General features: G+C 36.8%; 1 pseudogene across 1 annotated transcript in view; it reads right to left on the minus strand.

Moving 5' to 3' along the window:
* The window catches only part of LOC105533700, a 93,586-nt pseudogene that overhangs the window by 25,808 nt on the left and 60,732 nt on the right, over window positions 1-7,046 (minus strand). The gene's annotated exons all lie outside the window — the stretch shown is intronic.

Raw genomic sequence — 7,046 nt, forward strand, 5'->3', positions numbered from 1 at the left:
CTTCCAAATGGAAAGACCAGGTTACTAAAATAAAAAAAAAAATGAGACAAAGCCAGACTTCTTATCTACAGTACTGCGAGTTAAAAAGTAGAATAACCTTGGCCAGGTGCAGCGGCTCATGCCTGTAATCCTAGCACTTTGGGAGACCGAGGCAGGCGGATCACCTGAGGAACTGCACAACAGCCTGGCCAACATGGTGAAACACCGTCTCTACTAAAAATACAAAAATTAGCCAGGCGTGGTGGCAGGCACCTGTAATCCCAGCTACTCAGGAGGCTGAGGCAGGAGAATTGCTTGAACCCAGGAGGCAGATGCTGCAGTGAGCCAAGATCGTGCCACTGCATTCCAGCCTGGGCAACAAGAGCAAAACTCCATTACACACACACACACACGCGCGCGCGCGCACGTGCGCACACACACACTGTACACACACACACACACACACACAGTTTTAGACTTAATGGGGAAAAAAAAACACTGAAATTAAAAATCCTATATTCACTCAAGATAGTATTCATATATAAAGGCAAATGAAATAATATTTTGGGCACCTTTCTCCATGGAAAATTACTCATGAAAGAGCTCCTAACAAACAAAAATTGTAATAAGAATGAAGATCTCAGTAAGAGAAAAATAAAGAGTGTAAACAACAGCAGAGAGCAAGAAAACATGTATAAGCGAAATTAAATCTAAATAGATAATGCTGTATCTAGAACTGTAATGTAACTATGGGTTTTTGAAACAAAAGCAATATTCTGCCAGTAAAAACTTAAAGTCTAAATTATCTCCTAATACTAGGACTTGAAGAGAGGCAGTGGAGGGTGGGGGAAGTAAACAAGCATATCAGGGGAAGAACTCAGAGACAATCCCTCATTCTGACAGAATAAAATAACCATATGTTTAATGATACATACTAAAGTAAGGTAACCACTAAAAGAACAAAAAGGTGCATAGTAGAAGTTCTAAATTAATCTGGAGGAAAGGGAAAGCAACTTGATCTAGAAAAGGCTAGGAAGAACAAAGTAAATAATAAATAATAAAAAAATAAGAGAAGAACACCACCAAATTTACTAGTTAAAATACAATTGTGTATGTTCTGTATGGTATATCCAACCTCAATAAATCAACATATTTGCCATGAATACTAAAGAAAATAAGCAAGCAATCGTCCAAAAGCACGTACAAAGATGAGATCACAAATGAGGATGAAACCTGAAGGGAAGAGAAAAAAAAGCTATTACAAAAATGAAGGTAAAACTAGAAGGAGCACTAGAAGAAATTACAGGAACATGAAAGGGTGGAAATGAGAAAAATAGGAAATGAAGAGTTAAGAATTAGAGGGAAAAAATGTTCTCTACAGAAGACAAGAAAAGGAAATGCAATAATGCCTATCTACAGTCAAAAATAATAATCAAGAAAACATTACAGAAATAAAAGCAGATCTAGATCTACATACTGAAAGGGCACACCGAGTCCTGAAAACTGACCCAGAAAAAATCAACACAATTTCAACCCTAGTAGATACTGGTCATAAAGCCCATCTGAAAGGATTTCTATGAGGATGAACTTCAGCTAGCCAAGAGATGTCTGAAAAAACTAAAGCAAAAGGATTAGCAGTGGGAGCTGAATCTTTATAATGGTAAGATTAAAACAAAAGTGGGAACATTGATTAGATAATGTATAAAGTATATACCTAGCAAAAATTAAAAGAGGTGAGGGTGGATGGGGGGAAGATGATATAAATAACTAGGTGTCAAAAAGTATTATTTAAAGCTAACAAAGCAGGGAGAAGTACAAAAAAACTTAATAGTATAAAAGCAAACATTAGGTAATATAACAACTAAAATTAGAACACGGGAAGGAAGGAGAAAAATAGGAAATACACTAATTTCATTATTGTTCATAGAAAAAACCAGTATCTAAAAATATGAGGTATTATATAAAATTATAGAAGTAATCACTAAGCATAGAAATAGTTATTAGAAATGTAATTAGAAACACAATTAGAAATAACAGCTATTTCTAATTAAAAAAAACAACACAGTTATTTCTAATTTTTAAAAAAATGAAACGAAGAAGAGCAGGGGCCGGGCGCGGTGGCTCACGCCTGTAATTCCAGCACTTTGGGAGGCAGAGGCAGGCAGATCACCTGAGGTCAGGAGTTCAAGGCCAGCCTGGCCAACATGGTGAAACTCCGTCTCTACTAAAAATACGAAATAGCTGGGCATGTGATGGCGGGTGCCTGTAATCCCAGCTATTCGGGAGGCAGGGGAATTGCCTGAACCTGGGAGGCAGAGATTGCAGTGAGCCGAGATCATGCCACTGCACTCCAGCCTGGGTGACAGAGCAAGACTCGGTCTTAAAAAAAAAAAAAAAAGAAAAGCTGGCCACTTAGTGAAACATTTTTAAAAAGTTATGAAACCAGAAAGTATAATGACAGAATTAGCACTGACTATATTAAGAAATATAAATGGGCTAAACAAACAAAGAACAAACAAACAAAAAACAAAGATTAGATTGGATTGCAAACAAAATCTAACCCTGTATTGTATACAAAAAGCATATATGAAACAAAAAATATTTAGGAAATGAAAATGAAAAAAAACTTATCAGGCAAATACAAACTGAAAGAAAGAATGAATTACAATCTTACTATTGACAAGGTTAAACATAAGGCATAAACATTAAAAGAGACAGAGGGACTTTTATAATATTAAAAAATGCAATTTGCACCCAAGTTATAATAGTTATGTTTATACCCATATAACAGCAGCAACATTTGTAAGGGAAAAAATACATATGCAATATAGAGAAAAACAGAAACACAAGTAGTAGTACACTTTAATTCACCTTAGCCCACAAGGATCAAGTGAATTAAAAAAAGATGAATATTAAAGACCTTTTTTTGAGACAGCGTCTCACTCTGTCATCTAGGATAGAGTGCAGTGGCATTAAATTTTATCTATGTCTTTTTGCTTATTTAGAGGCAGAGTCTCGCTCTGTCATCCAGGCTGAGGTGCAGTGGTGCGATTATGGCTCACTGCAGCCTCCAACTCCTGGGTTCAAGTGATTCTCCCACCTCAGCCTCCCAAGTATCTGGGACTACTGGCATGCACCACCACACTTGACTGACTTTTCTTTTTTTTTTTTTTTTTATAGAGATAGGGTCTCACTATATTGCCCAGGCTGGTTGGGTCTTGAACTCCTGGTCTCAAGTGATACTCCTGTTTTGTCCTCCCAAAGGACCTTTTAAATTACGTATGAATAAGTAACATTCGCCAAAAGTGACCTTAAACCACAAAGAATATAATAAATTTTGATAATATAGAACTAGTACAGACAACATCCTCTGATCACAATGCAGCAAAACTAGGAAACAAATAGCAAAATCAGGGAAAAAAGTCCTCTACACTTGGCTAAAGATACTCTCAAATAACTTTTGAGTTAAAGACACCCACAAAATACAAAGTACCTCATCTAAAAAAAAAAAAGTAAAAACCATAAAAACACTACTTATCAGAACCTTTGAAACAGAGCTAAAACATCGTTAGAGAAAAATTCATAGGCTTGCATACTTATGCTGAAAAACAAGAAAGAAAAATTAATACCCCCAACACAATAAATTCAGAAAACACATACCTAAGGAAAGCACAATAAATAATATAAACAAAAGTCTAAATTAATGAATTAGAAAACAGAAAAATGATAGACTAATAATGGATCTCTCTGCAGAAACCCTATAAGCCAGAAGAGAGTGGGCACCAATATTCAACATTCTTAAAGAATTTTCAACCCAGAATTTCATATCCAGCCAAACTAAGCTTCTCAAATGAAGAAGAAATAAAATCCTTTACAGACAAGCAAATGCTGAGAGATTCTGTCACCACCAGGCCTGTCTTACAAGAGCTCCTGAAGGGAGCACTAAACATGGAAAGGAAAAACCGGTACCAGCCACTCCAAAGACACAACAAATTGTAAACACCATCGACACTATGAAGAAACTGCATCAACTAACAGGGAAAATAACCAGCTAGCATCATAATGATAGGATCAAATTCACGTAAAACAATATTAAATTTAAATGTAAATGGGCTAAATGCCCCAATTAAAAGACACAGACTGGCAAATTGGATAAAGAGTCAAGACCTATCAGTGTGCTGTGTTCAGGAGACCTATCTCACATGCAAAGACACACATAGGCTCAAAATAAAGAAATGGAGGAATATTTACCAAGCAAATGGAAAGCAATCCAAGTCTCTGACAAAACAGACTTTAAACCAACAAAGATCAAAAAAGACAAAGACGGGCATTACATAATGGTAAAGGGATCGAGGCAACAAGAAGAGTTAAGTATTCTAAATATATATGCAGCCAATACAGGAGAGCACCCAGATTCATAAAGTAAGTTCTTAGAGACCTACAAAGAGACTTAGACTCCCACACAATAATGGTAGGAGATTTTAACACCCCACTGTCAATATTACACAGATCAACAAGACAGAAAATTAACAAGGATATTCAGGACTTGAACTCAGCTGTGGACCAAGCAGACCTAATAGACATCCACAGAATCCTCCACTGCAAATCAACAGAATATACATTCTTCTTAGCACCACATCGCATCTGTTCTAAAACTGACCACATAATTGGAAGTAAAACACTCCTCAGCAAATGCAAAAGAAAGGAAATCATAACAAACAGTCTCTCAAACCACAGTGCTATCAAATTAGAATTCACGATTAAGCACCACTACATGGAAACTGAACAACCTGCTCCTGAATGACTACTGGGTAAATAACAAAATCAAGGCAGAAATAAATAAGTTCTTTGAAACAAATGAGAACAAAGACATAATGTACCAGAATCTCTGGGACTCAGCTAAAGCAGTGTTTAGAGGGAAATTTATAGCACTAAATGCCCACAGGAGAAAACGGGAAAGATCTAAAATCAACACTCTAACATCAAAATTAAAAGAACTAGAGAAGCAAGAGCAAACAAATTCAAAAGCTAGTAGAAGGCAAGAAATAAACTCAGAGCAGAACTGAAGGCGACAAGAGACACAACAAACCCTTCCAAAAAATCAATGAATCCAGGAGCTAGTTTTTTGAAAAGATTAACAAAATAGGCAGACCCCTACCCAGACAAAGAAAAAAAGAGAGAATAATCAAATTGACACAATAAAAAATGATAAAGGGGATATCACCACTGATCCCACAGAAATACAAACAACCATCAGAGAATACTATAAACATCTCTATGCAAATAAACTAGAAAATCTAGAAGAAATGGATAAATTCCTGGACGCAGATACCCTCCCAAGACTAATCCAGGAAGAAGTCGAATCCCTGAACAGACCATAACAAGTTCTGAAATTGAGGCAGTAATTAATAGCCTACAAACCAAAAAAAAAAAAAAGCCCAGGACCAGACATTCACAGCCAAACTCTACCAGAGGTACAACGAGGAGCCGGTACCATTCCTTCTGAAACTATTCCAAATAATAGAAAAAGAGGGACTCCTCCCTAACTCAATTTATGAGGCCAGCATCATCCTAATACCAAAACCTGGCAGAGACACAACAAAAAAAGAAAATGTCAGGCCAATATCCCTGATGAACATCGATGCGAAAATCCTCTATTAAAATACTAGCAAACTGAATCCAGCAGCACGTCAAAAAGCTTAACCACTACCATCAAGTCAGCTTCATCCGTGGCATGCAAGGCAGGTTCAACATACACAAATCAATAAACATAAACCATCACATAAACAGAACCAATGACAAAAACCACGTGATTATCTCAATAGATGCAGAAAAGCCTTTGATAAAATTCAACAACACTTCATGCTAAAAACTCAGTATTAACTAGGCATTGATGAAATGTATCTCAAAATAATAAGAACTATTTATGACAAATCCACAGCCAATATCATAATGAATTGGCAAAAGCTGGAAGCATTCCCTTTGAAAACCGGCACAAGACAAGGATGCCCTCTCTCACCACTCCTAGCCAACATAGTATTGGAAGTTCTGGCCAAGGCAATCAGGCAAGAGAAAGAAATAAAGGGTATTCAAACAGGGAGAGAGGAAGTCAAATTGTCTCTGTTTGCAGATGACATGATTGTATATTTAGAAACCCCGTCTCAGCCCAAAATCTCCTTAAGCTGATAAGCAACTTCAGCAAAGTCTCAGGATATGAAATCAGTGTGCAAAAATCACAATCTTTCCTATACACCAATAACAGAGAGCCAAATCATGAGTTAACTCCCATTCAGAATTGCTAGAAACAGAAAAAAATACCTAGGAATACAACTTACAAGGGATATGAAGGACCTCTTCAAGGAGAACTGCAAACACTGCTCAAGGACATAAGAGAGGACACAAACGGAAAAACATTCCATGCTCAATGGTAGGAAGAATCAATATCGTGAAAATGGCCATACTGCCCAAAGTAATTTATAGATTCAATGCTATCCCCATCAAGCTACCAATGACTTTCTTTCCAGAATTAGAAAAAACTACTTTAAATTTCATATGGAACCAAAAAAGAGCCTGTATAGCCAAGACAATCCTAAGTAAAAAGAACAAAGCTGGAGGCGTCACACTACCTGACTTCAAACTGTACTACAAGGCTACAGTAACCAAAGCAACATGGTACCAGTACCAAAACAGATATATAGATCAATGGCAGAACAAGCCTCAGAAATAAAACCACACATCCACAACCATCTGATCTTTGACAAACCTGACACAACCAACCAATGGGGAAAGGATTCCCTATTTAATAAATGGTGTTGGGAAAACTGGCTAGCCATATGCAGAAAACTGAAACTGGACCCCTTCCTTAAACCTTACACAAAAATTAACTCAAGATGGATTGAAGACTTAAACATAAGACCTAAAACCATAAAAGCCCTAGAAGAAAATCTAGGCAATAACATTCAGGACATAGGCATGGGCGAAGACTTGATGACTAAAACACCAAAAGCAATGGCAACAAAAGCCAACATTGACAAATGGGATCTAATTAAACTAAAGAGCTTCTGCAC

This window comes from Mandrillus leucophaeus, unplaced genomic scaffold, assembly GCF_000951045.1.
Source record: "Mandrillus leucophaeus isolate KB7577 unplaced genomic scaffold, Mleu.le_1.0 Scaffold128, whole genome shotgun sequence".
NCBI classification, from domain to species: domain Eukaryota; kingdom Metazoa; phylum Chordata; class Mammalia; order Primates; family Cercopithecidae; genus Mandrillus; species Mandrillus leucophaeus.